We start from the raw sequence: 20811 nt of genomic DNA on the forward strand, positions 1-20811 counted from the left end.
TGTACGCAACGTTAGTGGGATGGCCCGTCCCGTCCGCGGTCGTCCCCGGACGGCCACAGACGGCCCGCCCTTTGTCCGGGCTTCGTTCCGCGCTTGGTCCCGCGCGCGTCCCGCGTCGCGGGAGGGTGATCGGTATTTCTACGTCTCGTCAGTGGGCGTGTCCGTGGGCGTGTCGCCTGGGGGAAGAGGAACCAGCTGATCCCAGCTTAGAATTCTGGTCCTCGCAGTCCCCCAGGATAGGCGCGCTGTAGTACTTCGCCCAGCCTCAACCCTTCTGACTCCAGCTGGGAGCGAAAGGCAGAGCGTGCCGATTGCAGCTCACGCTCACACCAGCGAGTCAAGGGGGGGGGGCGTGCCACGGAACAACACACAGGCACAGCGTCAGCTCAGGCACAGCAGCTCAGGGAGTAACAGCGGATCAAAGAAACCAAATAGCGGTGAGTGGCGCCCGCGAAGCGGGTGTCACGAATATTTATCCTGCCTCGTCAGTGGGCGTGTCCGTGGGCGTGTCGCCTGGGGGAAGAGGAACCAGCTGATCCCAGCTTAGAATTCTGGTCCTCGCAGTCCCCCAGGATAGGCGCGCTGTAGTACTTCGCCCAGCCTCAACCCTTCTGACTCCAGCTGGGAGCGACAGGCAGAGCGTGCCGATTGCAGCTCACGCTCACACCAGCGAGTCAAGGGGGGGGGCGCGCCACGGAACAACACACAGGCACAGCGTCAGCTCAGGCACAGCAGCTCAGGGAGTAACAGCGGATCAAAGAAACCAAATAGCGGTGAGTGGCGCCCGCGAAGCGGGTGTCACGAATATTTATCCTGCCTCGTCAGTGGGCGTGTCCGTGGGCGTGTCGCCTGGGGGAAGAGGAACCAGCTGATCCCAGCTTAGAATTCTGGTCCTCGCAGTCCCCCAGGATAGGCGCGCTGTAGTACTTCGCCCAGCCTCAACCCTTCTGACTCCAGCTGGGAGCGACAGGCAGAGCGTGCCGATTGCAGCTCACGCTCACACCAGCGAGTCAAGGGGGGGGGGCGCACCACGGAACAACACACAGGCACAGCGTCAGCTCAGGCACAGCAGCTCAGGGAGTAACAGCGGATCAAAGAAACCAAATAGCGGTGAGTGGCGCCCGCGAAGCGGGTGTCACGAATATTTATCCTGCCTCGTCAGTGGGCGTGTCCGTGGGCGTGTCGCCTGGGGGAAGAGGAACCAGCTGATCCCAGCTTAGAATTCTGGTCCTCGCAGTCCCCCAGGATAGGCGCGCTGTAGTACTTCGCCCAGCCTCAACCCTTCTGAATCCAGCTGGGAGCGACAGGCAGAGCGTGCCGATTGCAGCTCACGCTCACACCAGCGAGTCAAGGGGGGGGGGGCGCGCCACGGAACAACACACAGGCACAGCGTCAGCTCAGGCACAGCAGCTCAGGGAGTAACAGCGGATCAAAGAAACCAAATAGCGGTGAGTGGCGCCCGCGAAGCGGGTGTCACGAATATTTATCCTGCCTCGTCAGTGGGCGTGTCCGTGGGCGTGTCGCCTGGGGGAAGAGGAACCAGCTGATCCCAGCTTAGAATTCTGGTCCTCGCAGTCCCCCAGGATAGGCGCGCTGTAGTACTTCGCCCAGCCTCAACCCTTCTGACTCCAGCTGGGAGCGACAGGCAGAGCGTGCCGATTGCAGCTCACGCTCACACCAGCGAGTCAAGGGGGGGGGGCGCGCCACGGAACAACACACAGGCACAGCGTCAGCTCAGGCACAGCAGCTCAGGGAGTAACAGCGGATCAAAGAAACCAAATAGCGGTGAGTGGCGCCCGCGAAGCGGGTGTCACGAATATTTATCCTGCCTCGTCAGTGGGCGTGTCCGTGGGCGTGTCGCCTGGGGGAAGAGGAACCAGCTGATCCCAGCTTAGAATTCTGGTCCTCGCAGTCCCCCAGGATAGGCGCGCTGTAGTACTTCGCCCAGCCTCAACCCTTCTGACTCCAGCTGGGAGCGACAGGCAGAGCGTGCCGATTGCAGCTCACGCTCACACCAGCGAGTCAAGGGGGGGGGCGCGCCACGGAACAACACACAGGCACAGCGTCAGCTCAGGCACAGCAGCTCAGGGAGTAACAGCGGATCAAAGAAACCAAATAGCGGTGAGTGGCTAAAAAGGAAAAATGTTACCTTCATTGCAAAGCAAAATTATATCATAAAGGTGAGCCACATGTCCATCAGAGGAGAATCATCCAGCATAATATTATTCACTTCATTAATGCAAAATGGAGCCTGCATTAGCAACCAAACTACTTCTTCTAAGGGCCCATGCCCAGCTCAACACTTTTGCCATAGCTATGACTACAGGTTCCCTTGTATCTGTCTTTAGACTACGCAATGCTATTTGGGATGATCTTGTGCCAATATTACGGCAATTCGGCTTAATCCATTTTTTACGGGGACCCTTATACGCGGGGCACACAAACAATACATGGAGTATGGACTCATCCTGAGATGTACACACAGTACATTTTGTGTCTCCATCTCCCCACTTTGCCGTAAAAGTTTTAAGGGGGAGGGTACCCACTCTAAATTGGTGATACAGTTTCCTGTCACCGGGACTCGTAATGACATCCCAATAGGCCTCAAACCAATGTTCATACTTATGATCTAAAAAGAGGCCTGTCAGGGATGCACTATCCACCAGTGACAGGGATTTAAGACAGACCATGTCCCAATAAAGAGATTTAAAATCATTTTTAGATGGAAACTGATTCCCTTCTGGGTCCTCCCACAAATGCCTGAGCCCCATATCGACCAGCGTGCTTTTGATTTTTTTCAGCCAAATGATTTTTGAAGACATGTCAGCTTCTCTGATGTACTTAACTGCTTTGGCATGTGGCACTAACTCAGGGGTTGTCCAAAGCCGTCTCCAATACGCGAGGGGTGTAAAGCCCGCTGCCTCCTCAATGGAAGTGCATCCCAGATCTAAAAATAGGGGTTTGAGGGGGGATGATTGGGGAAGACCAGTCAAAGATCTCAAAAACTTATTTTGGGCCAGGACTAGGGGGCCTAGGTTATCGAAGCCCCAAAGTTCTGCACCATAAATTATGGAAGCCCTGATTTTCCCATTTTATATGGCAAGTGCTGGACCTACCGGTTTGGTGTAAGACAGCCGTTGCTCTTTTAGAAGGGCCCCTGCTAACTGATTATGCCTAAGGGTTAGAAAATCTAACTGAGGCTTCCAATTCATCCTCTTACTCATCGTTACACCCAGGTACGTAAAGGTGTCAGTTTGTTCCAATGTTGCACCATTCATTACAACTCTGCCTTTCAATTTTTTATGTTTATGCAGCACCATGAACTTAGTCTTATCAACATTAACTATAAGTTCAAGGTCATTGCAAAATAAAGTGAATCTATTGAGGGCTCGTTGCAGACCTGTTTGTGTTTTAGATAAAATTAAAGTATCGTCTGCAAACATTAAAAGTGGAACCCTCACACCAGCAAGAGTAGGGGTATCAGTTGGATATTCAGAGAAGTATGAGATAACATTATTTATAAACAAAGAAAAGAGGGTGGGGGCCAAAACACAGCCCTGCCGTACCCCCTTAGTCACAGGAAACCGATCTGTTATCTCTCCCTGTCGACCCCACCGAACCCGGGCATAGTTAGACTCATGAAGTTTAATGATGAAATTTAAAATCGCAGGGGGCATCCCTACTTCTTTAAGTGAGTCCCACAGCTTAGAGCGGGGCACCAAACCAAATGCTGACTTTAGATCTATAAATGCAGCATTGAGAGCCCCCCTGTTAAAACCACAGTGTTCCAATAAATCATCATCAATCTAAAAACTTGGTCAATAGTACTGACATGAGGGCGGAAGCCAGCTTGAAACGTGGATAGGATTTCTTGGTCATCTATCCAGGTATTTACCCTGCTCAGCACAAGTCTGGCCACAATCTTTTGCATGGTATCTATGAGACTTATGGGCCTGTAGTTACTTGGGCAGGCACGATGCCCTTTTTTATAAATAGGGATGATCTCTGCCCCACACCAGGATTCTGGCAAGGGAGCACCTCTTGCAAGTCCATTGGCCATATGATATATATATTTGAGCCAGCTTTTCTTATCATATTTAAAAATATCCGCTGGGATGCAGTCCGGGCCTGGAGCCCTACCTGCTGCCACACTATCCAAGGCTCTCTCAATTTCCCCTATATCAAAAGTTAGGATAGTGTCGCACATTAATCGTGGATAATGGCTTAAACTACTATTCATTGAAGCAAACTGGGTCTGATAGTGCATGACCCATGCTTTAGGGGGGACATTATTAGTTGGTAATGGCCCTATATCACCACTACCACATTTCACTGTCTGCCAGAACCGCACCCAGTTTTTCCCATTACTTGCATTTAATAAATCCTGCCATCTGTTTTTTATCGAAGGTCTTCTTTGCCCTTCGCTGAATTTCCTTATATGCAACCCTAGCTTCCCGAACTCCTCGCGGGAATCCTGACCTAACAGCTTGAGAGAGGTGACTAAAAGCAGCCCTGCATGCCCCATCATACCATTTTGCAGATTTCTGTATGGCCTGCTTGGAGCTCCTATTATTTTTTGTAAAAAATGCTTTCAACTTTATGAATAGCTCCTCATGAACCTTTGTGAGGGCAGGAAGAGAGGCCTCATGCAGATCAAGCTGTAAAAGGACTAATAAGGAATCTTCAAGGGTTAGTTTTACCAGGTCCATAGTACCCTCATCCTCTGAGATCAATGCCCATTTTAATCTACGGCAATCATTGGACATAGTCACTTCAGCTGTGACTATTTCACTATCTACCCTTGCCATAGGTTGCCCACTAGTTTGAAGTGTTAAAATTAGGGGGTCATGGTCACTTTCTGGTCTATTCTGGACCTTCATATCCTCTAGCCTTACTCACAATTCCAAATTGATAAAGAAGTAGTCTATTCTGCTACTTCTTTTCCCATTATTAAAAGTATGGGTGCCCTCAAAGTCTGATTTCGACCTTCCATTTACAGCCCTCAGGCCCATTTCCAGGGATAAACTTTTTAACTGGAGGACAGCTTCTGACCATTTATTAATCGGGGAAAGCTCCAGCGATGGTATGCCCCAGGTCACATCCTCATCCCTGGACAGGCTTCCATCTTCTAAACCCATGGGCTCGAATGTACAATTAAAATCACCCGCTACTACTAGATGGTTTGCCCCTTTTAATGGTTTGATGAATAAATCAAGTTTATAGATTGTAGGAGAGGCTTTCCCTCCTACTTGCCCTCTTGCGTAAACATTGGCAAAAATAAAATCTAGCCCATGTTCAAAACGAATTTTAATAACCAGGATGTCAGGGTTATCTATTGTTAGCTCTTCCACCTGGTAGCATGCCTGCTGTCTAACCCATGTAAGCCAACCCCCAGATGGTCTCCCTTTATGACTGGCAATAGCCGATTTACCAAAAGCCAAATACCCAGGACGAAAAATCCTATTCAGTGACCAGGTCTCCTGGAACATAATGATGTCTTGATTCTCTATAAAGCACGACCACTCGCTAGAGTTAGTTTTTGTTTGTAAACCAGCAATGTTCCATGATATTATATTTAATAAGGAGGGAGCAATGCTAACACTCCTATCTAAAAAAGACCGAATCAAACTGCTCTCGGGAGATGGTGGTATAGCTCGCTGAAGACTCATATCATTCATAAAGGGAGATGCGGACTGAACAACAGTGTTCTCTAACAGGGGCAAGTTTGCAATTGGTAGTCAGTCACATGTATCTAAGCCAGAGAGAGGAGCAAATCTATTAGCTAAATTTAAGTCACGTGGTCTATGTGGGATTCTGTGGGGTGCCCTTGGGTGGTTTACTGGACGCGAAATCGCCCAACCCCTCGTAGGGGTATGACGGGGTCTATAAAAGAACCCTAGGGGCAGGAGAGAGATTTTCTCTGTATGATACTCTAGATTGATGCTACCTAGATGGTCTAGAAGAAATCTAACGACATTCTCGTTATTAAAGTTAACAACTATACAATCTCCTCTCCCATCCTTCATAGAGTAACCTATCCATGGAGATCGTCTGACCATGATTATCTGGTTACAGACATCCCAATCCCATACCCCAACCTCCTTCAGTTTTGTTGTATGCCAATGCATGGTTTTAGCCATCAATTGCTCGGTGGTTTCGATCTGACCTTCTTGTAATACTGGGACATTCTTCAAAACCACCACCAAAGGGGCTGCGGCAGGGGGAAGGTGTAAGACTCGAGAACCTTCTAAAACTGGTCTATTTTCCAATCCCTCGTGCATTTGTGGGTACCCTCGTTCACAAGGCCCTAGTACAGGGCTATCCCGGTTTGCTGGTACACGGGAAATTGGCTGTTGTACTTTTTCACCTACTAGCCCTATACATGATCTAGTTTCCTCTCCTCCCTGAACTTCCTGATTAATTAGACTATAACCACTAGGCACATTCTCTGTCTCACCCACTTCCCTTCCCACATTTGTTACTCCAACTTCATGGTTAGTGGACACAGTACCATTTTTCCCTGACAGCAATGACATCAGCCCGGTTAACGGTGGATTTGGCGGTTTGGAATTGGTTTCTACCACATTTCTCAGCTCTTTAGATGTAGATAATCTGTTGGCTTGTGTCAGTAAACCCTCTATAGTACTATGATTTATCATGACCTTCAATTCGAAATTATTGAGTCTCTCCTCGATCTTAGTCAATCTGTGGATAATAGGAGTTAAAGATGTTATAATTAAATCCCCCAGTTTATTCCACATAGCCTCATTAGCCTCAGCAGAGGAAACATCTGTAGTCCCTGAGGTCAAAATTCCAGGGACGCTGTCGCTACCATTGCTGAAGTAGTACCTCCTCCATTAGTGTTTGTCCTTTGAGTTTTCGCCAATTTCTGTCTCTGGGGCCCCCTCCCCACTTTCTTTTAAGCGCTGGATCTGAAATTGGAGCAGGAACTTTATTTTTACATTGGGGTGCTGACCTTGTAACAACACGTGGAGGTAGGGTGCTTTGGGGAGGTGATGCATCCGTCTGGACCGACTCCACATGATAGAGTATATTATCAGTGACCGACGATGCAGAGGTTTCCAATGGCCCATTAGCAAACTGACCAGCATCACTTGCCTTATCAGGGGAATCAGAGTCTACAACCAAAGAAGAGTCAGGAGTACGTGCAGATGCTATAGCGCCCAACGATGATCGTTTAGACAATTGGGGATCAAGAGATAGACGACGCTCCGTCAATGCTATCTCATGAGCAAGGACCGAGCTAGCTCTAATTAAAAACTAGTCCAAAGTCCCAACCGTACTTCCTGCAGGCAGCCCAGTTCTCCCCTTACCCTCTCGCAGGTTCATCCTGAGATGTCTAAGTCAAATTGAAAGTAGAAGTAAACAGAACCCAGCTAGGTCTTTGTGTATTCCTCTAATTAACACCAGTATACTGGCAAGGACTAACCTTGTGGGGTGTGCAGTCACAGAGAGTAGGCCCGGCCCGGCCTCGTTCGGTCTCTAGCAGGCTCAAACGGGCCCGCCCTTGGCCCGGGCTTTGCCCGGCGCGCGCCCGCACGTGTTCCGCGAAGCGGGAGCAGCAGCGGTAAAATAGTGGATGGCAAGCTCAGGTGCGGGCAATCATCAGCAGGCCCCCTGGGATTTGCAGTCCTTGTCACCTCCTCCAAGCACGAAGCGGCTCCCGCAAAGCGGAAGCGGCGAGCGGTAAAAATAGTTGATGACAAACTCAGGTGCGGGCAATCAGCAGCAGGCCCCCTGGGATTTGCAGTCCTTGTCACCTCCTCCAAGCACGAAGCGGGAGCGGCGAGCGGTAAAATAGTGGATGGCAAGCTCAGGTGCGGGCAATCAGCAGCAGGCCCCCTGGGATTTGCAGTCCTTGTCACCTCCTCCAAGCACGAAGGTTATTGTTACTGTTATCTGCTTTTGATTTGATCGGGAGTCTAGGGTGGGAGGCTCCTTCTTAGACCTCTTTTGTGCCAATTTAAGGTCCTTAGAGCTCCCCCTTGCATTATATATTCCATGATCAGCCATGTTGGTGAAGTAAGCCCTCCCTCGTGAGGTTTCCTGTGAGCGAATTAGGGCGATTGGTGGGGCTGGCTGGGTATGTAAATTGTCAGTACCAGTACATGGAGTCTGGCGAGGGGGAGGAGACCCAATTAGTTTAGGGTCACAAATTGACCCACTGAATCCCACCAGTGCCCCACTGATGTGCCTCATAGCTGGTTGTAAAGTCGAGTAATGCCTGCAATATTACTTGATGGAAGACGAGTACAGCTAATCTAGGATAATTCTAGAAAAAGCACAGTTTCAACGGTGGCCATCTTAGGGTCATGCGCAGTATAATGGGACCCCTATGTTCTAGAGCTTTAGGTGGGAAGGATAGCATAGGTAAGAGCACCTACCAAATATCAGGTGTGCAGTAGGTAGGAAGGAGAATACTTGCGCTTAAGTTTGGTTACCGCTCGATAGGTCGGTGCAAAGCAGATGCTCCTTTCAATAATGTAGTGTCCCTATTGACTTGTCCCTGTGGGATTATGACATTTAGGGCTCTACTTTTGCCCTTTTCCTCTTAATTGTTGACTTTTACCAGTTTCAAGGTCACCCTATCTCTCGCGTTGTATCTCTAGAACGCTGCACAGTTACTGCACTCTTTAATTCTTATGCTCTTTCTTGTGCACTTGTCCTAATGCAACAACTATAATTTAGCCCCAACCTGCATAACCAATAACACATACCCAGGAATATAGAAACAAAAAAATCTGCCATTTGGTACGAAAATGATGTTGAGTAGAGGGAAAAATCTTCATCTACACTGCCTCCAGGAGCGCAGCACATCCTTTCACACATGAGACAAGCATCACTCCCCTGTACTCCCTCTGCCAATATATCCCCCTGTTTGGCCCCTACCTTTCAAACCTACTGCGCAAGCCCTCTACTTGTCTGCCACCCAAGAAAATCCCTGAACAGGTGTTTTCCTGATCCCCCGCCATATACCATCTGGTGTGTGTACAATAGCTGTTGCTCCAACAACCCATCTTCATCTCACTCCAAGCGGGCTGTCGCCCAACAGCCAATTCACCCATTACCACCATCATCACACCCCTACCTTCTTTGCTCACTGAGCCCTTATTTCAAGTAAATAAAACTTGTTCTCCAGAAAGGACAAATGCATCCCATCATGGTGAAGCAATGCAAAAACATGCTTTTCGATGTCCTAATGTTCACACCTTTCTCCTATGGTAATAAAAACAGCATATCTGTGAACTGTGCACCAAGCTTTCTCCATTGCATTGCATTTAACAGCCCCACAGCAAACTCTACTCACAACAAGCCCTGTCCAAAAAACATAAGTCCCCGACCACGGCCTTCTAGTCACTTTTAAATCTATTTTCATAATCTTTATCAAACCTTAGACCTGACATTTGCACCAGATTATTCTCCCCTACGTGTGTGACTAATACATCTGGGCAGGGTCTCCCACTCAACAAGTGAGAGAGCCAGGGCAGCCATTACCTCCATTTCATACTACCCTTGCCCCACCAATTAATTTTGAAACCCAGATTCCTTCCACAAGGCTGAGATTCAGCTTGCTTCACCATCCACTTTATAAAAGAGTGCCCTATAATCCAGATGGGAAATATAAACACGCTCAATCCTGCAACACAACCTAGAAAGAGAAGGAGACTGTGTTAAGTATATATTTACTGCATACTTCCAATACTTCTAATATATCTCAAGCAGCATTTGGAAGACCATCTTCCAGCCTCATACTATTCCTCAGTGAAAACCCATTCTATTTGCCTCAGGCACAATTTCAATCCTGAAGGAATGCATGGCAAAATCCTTTGCCTTCTCCCTTCCCTTTGCTAGTATTTTTATCACAATTAGCATTTGTGACACCCACAACAACTTCCTGTCCTGATGAAAAAACATGCTGCCATAGTTTGCCTCGCCTGAAAATTTGAAATCCTGCCAGGCCCCCATTGGGCACACCAGCACACTTATGCGTACAACACTACTTTGGCCTCTTTTCCCAATTGGTCAGTCTTTGACTTGTGCAATGTTAAATGCAACTTGCCATCTTTTAGTCCCAGATCTTCAGCCTTTATTCTCATTTCCATGCCTGTCCCCAACAACTCAGAAATTCTAAATGCACAAAAAATATCATACACAACTTGAACAGCAATACTTCAAAACCATAAAAACATGCCTCCCGTAGAACTTGCATCAACACCATCAACCTTTTAATCGTTATAGGTTCCCTTTATCTGACAGTTCACCACTTCTCCTTCACCCAACAGTGCAACATTCTCCTACCCATCTCTTCTATAGTGGGTTCATGCATATCCCCAAAAGAATTTGCCATAGAAGCTAATCCCTGACAATTTCCCTTCATTTGTTGTTGCTAAGATACCCCTGCCAATGTTGGTCATAATAAAATGCACTACGTCCTCACTTCTCTACTCCATGCTCTTTTTGTCCTGCTATTTACTGACAGCACGACTGGAGATCAACTGTTCCCATGCTTGTCGGTAAGCCGACCGGCAAGTGAGTTTTCTCCCAAACCCAGAATTCTCAATTTCCCAATTCCCAAAATTCTTCCAGTACCTTGGTCTTCGGTACATCCACTCCGGGTGCCAATTCACAGAATCTTTGCCAGAGGGAACGAGACAAGGCGCCTGCGATGTTATTTTCCACACCTGGCACATGTTTAACTCTAAGCATAATATTGTACATTAAACAACCGAGCATGAAGCACTTTAATGATTTCAGCAATTTCCTATCTCTCATCTTTTGTCCATTTACCTATGCTACCATGTTTTATTGTCTACATTGAAAGTCACTGTCTTGTTTGCTAGCTCCTTACCCCGTGATGAATTGCTACCAACAATGGAACGAATTCCAAAATTGCAAAACTCCTCCATTCTTGCACCTATTTCTGTGACCACCTCTCCGAGCCTGCTGCATCAGAAAAAATCGAAATCAGCCATGCAAACTCAAGTCTAAAGACCACATAACTACTCCATTAAAATCCTGCAGGAACGACAGTCATACTTAAAACTAGCCCACACCACCTGATATTCTTATTGTGTGATAGGGCACCTTTGTTTAAGGCATCACAAAACCTAAACTTCTGCAAAAAGATCTGCCCACACTTACTAATCTGCATGCAATGTTTAGATGTCCTAGCAGACACTGCATCTGATGCAATAATAATTTTGGGGCTGCTATTGCCTTTTCGAGCACCTCAATCATTTCTTGTATCTGATTTTGCAGTAACCTAGCTTCTATTTCCATTGTGTCCAGTTAAATATCCAGAAAAGCCAATGTTGTATTTGAGTCCTCAATCTGCTACAGAGCTATCGGCACCCCTATGTCGTCAGCCACCTCCTGAAATTCTTGTAGCAAGGAATAAGGGGTGGAGGGCAAAATAACCCTCTAACGGCTGGGCTAATAAATCAGAAAAAGAGGTAATCACTCTAGCTGGACAGATTTAGCTTGTATTTTTTAGTCAACAATAACACATACATTATTATTGGACAAATAAAACATTTTTGCAGTGTATTAGTGTAATACTTATATATAGATACCTTCTTTTGAGATCCCAATAGTATCTGAATATCTCATATATGTACAAAGCATCTTTTCAAAAACAATTTATTATGTAAATGTAGAAGTCAAAAGATTTTAATGTCTTCGATACATGAATCATACTATTCTTGTATGAAATACATAGTTATATCATGAGACGACCAAATATACTTTAAAAAAAAGAAATATTCCACTATGTATTGGGCCAACAAGTGAATCTGTGTGTAGAACATCCAATAGGGTTTAGACGGCAGTCAGTAATAAAATATATTTTTAAGAACCTTCAGTGTGGGCTTCTCATCGTGTGTGGTTGACACATTATAACAAATTGTGGTCTCTTCAGGATGGATCAAGGGAGTGTAAACCCACCTAAGATGCTGAGAATATTGCGTGTCTGCTCAGGCACAATAAACAGAAGTATTGAGCAGTTTTACAGGACACCACCTGTGGCAAGACCATCTGACACAGTCAACATCGTTGTCACATCTACTAAATGCAGGGCTGGAGTGTACCCAGTTAAAAAACGTGGGCGGTCGGTATATAAACCTCAAGGGAAAGCCTACTTGTTGAAGTACGTGGGGGCCTCGGAACAAGCTGTCCCTTGAGGTTTCTTATAAAGCTGCTCTACCTCATGCTTCGCTTGGCCTGTATCCGCAGTGCAGCTGACTGCTGCTATGTCAGCCCCCTCCCCTACTGCCTTCATTACGTCTCCTTTACCCACTTGGGCATTTACCACACAACCTTCTTTTTTAGCTTTGGACTTTGTAAGAGGTGGTGAGCAGGTCAAAATACCAGCCGCCACTTCATTTGCTGTTTTGCTTTTCAGTCCTCGAAGGTCTATCCATGCTTGGAGTACCACAACAGGCCTTATTAGATCATCCCTGCCTGCTGCACAAAGCACCCTCAAGGCTACTGCAATCTCTTCCTCCTTAATATCCACCACCTCTAACACCAGGCTGCACATCAAAAGTGGGTTACAGCCTTATACCACCCCGGGAAAGAAAAAAGTGTTCCTATACTGCCTGTGGGACCACAACACACCTTACCTTGGGTTATCCAGCTAAGGGAGACCCTAATTGCCACTAACACCCTGTTCGCTCACAAACTGACCATTCACGTGCACCCAGGGCCTGGACTGTGCCACTCGCCTGGTATGGACACCCCAAGGTGTGGCATCCCTGGACCCACACACAGTGTGAAAAATGTTGCTTTAATGAAGCAGGTGCGTATAATATAAACATACAACCCTAGCACATACCTTGCAGGCTAACTATATACCCTCAGTATACATTTTTGTTCACCTGCCAATTCTCTCGCCCCATCCCTAAACCTGCCCTCTGATGCAGCGGTAATTTCACGGTAATTTCTCAATGTAAAACCTCATTTACCTCTAATTTACCGCTGTAAAGGTACTGGACCCTTGCCACTGTATATTACCTTCAGGAGACTTTACATAAACATGAAAAATCAAAAATGCATTTAATATTTAAGCCAATAAAGAGAGTTGTGAGTATTTTTAAAGGGTTTTATTTTCTAGTTAATAGTTAAAGTTCTCTGACCCTTTATTGATTAGTCAAATATCAATCAGGTTACAGAATTGAAATAGGAAATTAGAATTAATACAGAACATATTACAGTCTGCATATAAAGAATCATGTACAAAAGAAAATGTGGCGCAAAATGTCAGTCAAAACTCTTAAAGAGTTTCTAAGAAAAGAGTGAGTCTTGCAAGGCTAATCAATAATTAATAAATGGCAAAAATCTCCCATAAAGAGAAATAAATGCATAGGACAAATACATCTTTTCAAAAGCAATTAGTCAAAGCATGAAATTTAAAGTTTAGCACCTAAAATCTAAACCTGTTCTGATCCTCTCAGCTCTCTCTCTCTGCCTCGCTGTGCTGTACAAGGAGCGAGACAGCCTGCCCTTCATAAGACCACAGAGGAATGTGATCTGCCTTGCCAAAAATATGACGTGCAAGGCCCCCCACCTCCCTCTATCTCTCCTCGGGCGCAATCTCCTCCCAGACTGCACCCACACCGGCGACTCTCGCGTACCTAACCCATATGATGTCTGGCCTCATCTGCTGCCTCTCTCACTCCTCCTTCTAAAGGCAGCCCGAAGAAGAACACGCCTCCAAAGAGGTAATTATTTATACTCTAATTCTTGGCTGACTACACAAATAACATCGCAGTTTTCAGTAAAGCTTGCATTGATTGGTTAGCATAGATGACATGAGGGCCTCACCATCCTGTTCTCATTGCAAATCCGGTTTTAACAAAAGAAACGTTAATGATAAATACAATCATATATTTCAGCAACATTTAATAGGAAAAATGGTTCAGTCCATTTCCTTTTTTTTCTGTCACATCGCACGCAGGATAAGCACATTCCACAAACATTGGTACATTGGCAGGACTACAAGAATTTAAAGTTTACGGTGTCCTTGAACTAGGTCTTCACTTGAGGCACTTGGCAGTATGTAGCTGTATTCTGCGCATGCTCTCTCATTCAATATAATTCACAGCCTTGCTGGATTCACAGGCAGCCATTTTATCTTAGGCCCAAAAATAAAACAAACACAAAAATAGTATTAATTTACGAAATAGATCCCATTCTGTTTACCTCCCCATACTAATACCTTGTATCATTTTTCCTAGCAAAAACTATTAGTTTAAAGCAGCTTTTCCATTTTTTGTGCACAACATGCAAAAATGTGCAATGGACAACATAGCATAAAACATGCACCAGTGCAAATGTTCAAAGCACAAGCAGTTAATTTATACTTATAGCAACATGCTCTAATGTTTTAGATCGCTTTTTTCATGCAAAATGCTTTAGCCCCACGTGTAGTGATGGTGCATTGTTGATTAATTTAATACACATTATAAAAAGATGTGTTATGAACTGAATATGTATTTGTCTAAATATGCAACAAAGCCAAAGTCTCTTGAGATAGGGAACAGGGAGTGGAATTTATAAGGGAAAGAAGCTGGGAAGAGAGAACACACATTCTATTTTATCTTCAAAGCTAAAGAGGAAACTGAAATCATGAGTTTTCTCTACACTGCAAACACACATGTTAATTCAGCACAAGCATTTCAGACTGAAAGCATTTACCAGGCCTCATTTCATGTCTTTCATTTTGAATGCACCAAAGTGCACCTTTTAAAAAGCATTTGACTAGGCCTCATTTCATAATCTCATGTGCCATGTGTTTTCCACTTGCACCAAAATCTGCGTCATTTTAAATGCAGTCTGTCTGAAGCACAAAAATAAAGCAATGCCTGACTCCAGATGAAATCTGAGCTACATCAATCCTCCCTTTTGATGATATCAAATCATGATACCGCAAATGATTTGTAAATCGTCATACTTATTTAATTTCACAGGTTACATTCTTATTGCAAAAGCTGAGCATATAACAATTTCACTTCTATTTCTAAGGCAAACACAAGTCTTGTCTGTAATCAGATCATATATAGCCAAGCTCAAAGTATAGTGCAGAGTTCTGTAAGTAGCTCCTTGGAACTGTTAGTCTTCTCTAAAATAAGTAACTAAAATAATAAAAGGAAAATTGAACAGAACAGTTCTCTTCTATTTTCTTTTCTTCTTTTTCTTTCATCATTCAAAGATTCTTTTCCTCTTCAGCTCTTGACAATTCTCAGTTATTGTTTCAGCCTTTCTTTTTCTCTTTGTCACCAGCTAGCCTTCAGAGTGGCTCAAAGAGTGTGGCTTTCTGTACTTTTTCCATGCAATTTGACCACTCAGGTGCTGAGAAAACTCTGACAGAGCACCATCAATTCTCTGCACTTTTCCAATCCAAGCCTTTCACTTTTATGTTCACTTTGATCAGATTCAGATGTTTCAGCTATGGGTGCAAATGATTTTTCAAGGGACCACTGCAGATGTTTTGAATACCCTTTCAGACAGCTTTTTCCTACCTCCACTCGTAGGCCCACAGCACTAATTTCTTCTTCAGAGGCTGCATCTGACTCTTTCACCCTTTGGACACCGCATTCATCTGAGTCAGTTTCCACTTTTTGCTTTTCCAGTGCCACATCAGTTTTCTCTAGTGCTGCTTCAGACTCTGTGTGTTCCCTTACAGCTTGACTGACCCTCTTCGGTGGACTTTTGACCACTGCTGGCATATCTTCTTGAAGAGGAGCTGTTTTATCAGGGGGACACAGAACCATACGTGTGTGAGAGGCATGAACCCAATTTGGAAGGCCACCACATTTCACAACAGTCTTTGCCAGGATCCTTTGGAACAGGCCTTTCCATTCCACAGCATCTCTCAGATCAAAGTTTTGGCACCATTCATTATGTAGATCTTGTGTAGCAGCTTCAATCTGGTGAGAAACTGCACGCTCCGTATCAGTCAGACCTTCACAGCAATGGCTAGTCCTTTCATCTGTGGTTTTCACATGTGCATTTGCATGTCCATCTTCAAGCCCCTTTGGTGATGCTGAAACACAGTCTTTTGCAAAGTGTAACTCTATGCTGTCTTTTTGTTGCTTTATTATGCTTGAAACTTCAGGCTGATGGCTACAATCGAATCTTTGTCCAATCTGGGGTTCTGCACACATCATCTTTGAGACATCATTATGATCTGATTTCAGAGAAACTGGCAATCTATACCTGGGCATCAGTTTTTGCAATAACACATTTGCCACTGTGCAGTTGTCATTTTTCTCAAAAACAATTCTGATTCAACCCTTTTGTTCTGCTTCTAAAACATTTTATTGAGCCTCTATCAATTCACCTGTGAAGATTCCATTGAATGTATATGCTAACAGAACACAATTTTGTGCAACTGAATTAGCATTTCTCTCACCCATGACAACAGTGACTTCCATTTGAGCAGCTATACTGCATGTTATGGTAAGGGCAATCAATTTCGAATTTTGGGCTGAGGTAACTACTGAAAGCCATGACGCCTTGACAACATAATATATAGGGAGCACAGCCTGTGCTGCTCTTAATGTGTCATTGTTACCTTTCAAATATGGGCCATCTACAAAATGGACATTGTTGGGCTGAATCAGATGTTCATCCTTAAAGTCTGATGTTGGCTTTATGCCTATTTTCATGACATCTAGACACTCATATTCAGTTTCATTGATGTTGGGGTCAAAGATCATTGGGAAATCCATCACAGACCTTTGAACACATTCATGTTTTTGAACTGGCACTGAGAGAGCGCAGCCCTCCCTCTCACTGCAAATTGGTGTTTTTTTTTTTAAAATAAACTTTCATTCCTAGTGCTGGGGCGCAACACTTTTTCTCTTTCAACCCTAGGAATGCTTTTGTGCAATTTTTGTCCAATGGAAACGGATCAGACACATCCTTGTGTGTCAGCCTCAGTAAAGGTTTAGCCACTAGGGAAAGGTTTAGTATCCACTCTCTACAGCAGAACATTTTCTGACTTCTTTCTGAATTTGAGGTGGATTCATCTGGTGTATTATTTCCACTCTTTCTGGTGACACCTTTCTAGCTCCCTTTCCAATTATGTGTCCCAGAAATTCATTTTCTTTTTGGCAGTACTCCTGACTATTCTCATGCAATGGCACTGTGACATAAACATGACAAAAATCAATAACAGTAAGCCATTCTTCAGCACATGGAATGTGAAAAAAAAATATTTGCTGGATTCGGTACCAAAGGACAACATGGAAAAGTTATGCTATTAATCTCCTGCACTAATCTGTTCTTTTCATTTAGTTTCTGTGAACCTGTGATCAGAAAGTTACACAAACTTCCAATCAATTCCATCAAAAATACTTTACTCAGTTTATCTCCAATTATGGGTAACATTTCTGCAACTGATGGTGTTCTTGAATACATGTCATATGATTCTAATTGGAATAAAACATGCTCTGCACATTTTATTAATCTGACATCTTTCTCTGTGAATTCCCTTACTTTTGTGTTTATTATTTCTTTCAAATCAGAAGGTAAGTTTTCAACTGTCTTTTCTGAAAACGATGCTACAACTGTCTCTTGTTGGGCCATTTTAAAATGTACATCTTCATCAGGAATCTGATAATTACCATCATCTGGTGTACAGTAATTTGTGCTGTTTAATTTGCAAAACAATTGTTTTCCTGCCAGGCCTGAGTCACAAACAAAAAATTGGTAACTTTCCTCAAATGGGCCTATTTTTGGTGCAAAGTCTTCTAAAACTGCGTTTGTAATTTCTTTGTTTAAAACTCCCACAACTAAGTCTGGACCTTCCACTGCTTTCACAATGGACTTGGTAAATTCAGAATTGTTGGGGTTAAAACTCTCATTTTCAAATACAGCAACCTGTTGAACTGGGTTCTGATTTTGTTTCTGGAAATAATCCACATTTGCTCTGGACAACTTATTTAAATTAATTTTAGCATTTTTCATATTTTGTGAGACCATTTGGGCTTGAAAAACTCCTGCCATTGGTACCTGTTTTTGAACTGACATTTGCATTTGCTTGGCTGACACATCTTGCACCTGCATTTCTCTCTGTCGTTGCACATTTCCAACTGCTGTATCATGTTTAAATTTAAATTTCTTCTTCCAATGCTCAAATCTGTTATAAAGATGGCAAAAGAATACTTTTTCCAGCAGTGCAACATCCATACCCGAATTTGCACAAAGCAAAACACCTTTACTTCCATCCTGTGTTCTTTTAATCTGTACCCAATTAACATCCTTTGCTGGCACTCTGCCCTTCAGGAAAGTAATCACTGCTACGTTTTTCTCCATAACAACAGAAAATGATGGTGTATTCATGCAAACCTTTTTCATTGTCTCCTCACCTGGCCTTTGCACAACAACTTTAGATTCAAACCACAATGCAGTCTGCATGGCAATGTCAAAGAACATTTCCAAATTAATGCACAACTCTTCTAAATTTTCAACAAATCCATCAACTTGTGGGTACCACAGCATAGGTTTGTCCCTCAATTGTGGGAATGTGTTCAGAAATGCTGCAAGTTCACCTTTGTTCCGTGGCAAATGAACATGCACTTCTCCCACCTTTTCTCTCAATGAGTAAGCAAAGGCTTCTCTCTCATCCTGTTTATTATTTTCCCTAACAAGGTCTGGTGGTTTCTTTTTCTTCCCATGTTTTCTTGCCCACTTGTCTCCGAATTTCTCAAACCCATTGCATTTGAAAATATATTTTATTATTTCTGCAATGTGCAACTGCATTCCTGAAGAACACATTTTCTCATTTGCTTCATCATCCATATGTACCCTAAAACGTTTCTGAAATGGAAAGCTTCTTGAAACATCAATTTCATATTTTTGAGCCAAATCTGTCAGTTCATCATGTGTAGTTACTGCACATGTCGCTGTTTCCTTACTCAGGGAAATTAATTCTTTCTCATGACACTGGTTCACATTTTCATGATTTAAACAGCAAGGACTGTTAATTTCTTCATGTTCAAATGTTGAATTTAAAACACTAAACTGTTTCTCTTTTTCAGGCTCTGGATTAATTTGGTCCCCCATGCTCTCTATCTTTTTAAGCACTGCTGCTTCTTCAAAGCAGGTTTGAAAAATCCCATATTCAAATATATTCATTTTATCCTGGGCTGTTGGTGTTGCAAAGACCATTTCTCCCCCACCTTTCAGTGCGTGGACTGTCTGGGGTTATTTCTGTTCAATAATCTGTGAATTCTGAGATTCTAAAATAAACCCTGACATAATTACTCCTTCCGCAGCTGTTTGAACCTTTTGAGTAGGGACCATATTAATTGGGACAGTCATAATTTTTCTAGGCATTGCCTGTGCATCTGTAGATTGTTATATCTGGATTGAATCAGTCACATTTGAAGCAGTAACACCTGGAGGTATCACTGTCAGTGCTAAATCAGCAGGTAGTGGGTCAATCTGAAATGTCTGCACAGTTCTCTCAATCTGTGTTTCTCTCTGTTCAACAGAAGCAGTAGCCACTGTAGTACTTACTGGTACACTATTTTCAGTATTTTTAATGGGAACCACATAAAGTGGCGGACACTCAGTTAACAATGCATCCATTATTTCATCCCCAGAATCATTATTTATTTGAAGCTTTTTATCATCATTAATCCCCTTCTCCTGCATCTGGTGCTTTCCCTTTTTATCCTCACTTGCTTTGTCTCTTGCTGTCTTTTCCCACATGCTTAAGGCCTCAAATTGTGCAGCTCTTGATGGTGTCCTTATTTCACATAACACTTCCCTTAATTTGTCAATAATTTGCAATTCAAATGTACCATCTTTTGGAAACCTCAAAGGACCTTTTTTTCGGTAATCCTGCACAATTGGTGAACCCACATACATGAATTTTGTCTCAAATTGGTAGACATAAAATGCACAGGTGTTCCTTCAGGATCATCACCAATTAAAAACAAATTTTTCACTTTACCTCCCAACATTTTCATTTTTGCATAGTTCAATGCAATTTCTTTTCTTCAATGCTGTCAGTTTCAATTTCAGTCAGTTCAACTCCTACTACTGACCCTCCACAAAATCTTACTGAAATATTTTTCTGAGTTTTTTTAATCAAAATTCTGTTAATAACAACATAAAAATATTCGCTACTCTGTCTGTTCCACTAACAAACGAGAGATTTCTTTTCACTGCGAGTAACACATTCCGCTTACTCTTCACAAAGTAAAAACTTCTGTTTACTCTTCAAACACTGCGAGTAAATCCCCTTCCACTTACCCTTCACTCAAGCTCAGAAGAACCTGCTACTCCTTTGGTGTTACCCTTTCTAGGTGATATAACACCAAAGTTTCACCAGCAAACTCTTTGCTATCAATCACTCTCACTTTTACACAGAAAATAGTCCCTAATTTAACACTGCCAGCCCTGTATAGCTTCTTGGTGCTATTCCAACAGACAAGTAAACTCAGAGCAGCGTGGCTTCCAATTACCACCCACTATTCCTTTCCCGGTAATTTCCAGGAATCACTGTACCTGTGCTTCCAGACAACATAAAACAAGACACTAACTTTTCATGTTAAGAACCTATAATCAATAATCAAAAATTCTGTCCTATGAAATTACCAATATAATCAATAAAACCATCAAGTCAAAAATGAGCAAAATTTTCATCAACAGTCAACACCCTCACTATTTTCAACATTTCCAAAATACATTCTAGCACATTGACATCATTTCACAACCCTATTGATACTCACACCACTCCAGCAATCGCCTTCTTGTATCACCTTCCGTACTGCCTTG

Source organism: Triturus cristatus, chromosome 1_1 (genome assembly GCF_964204655.1).
Source record: "Triturus cristatus chromosome 1_1, aTriCri1.1, whole genome shotgun sequence".
NCBI classification, from domain to species: Eukaryota; Metazoa; Chordata; class Amphibia; order Caudata; family Salamandridae; genus Triturus; species Triturus cristatus.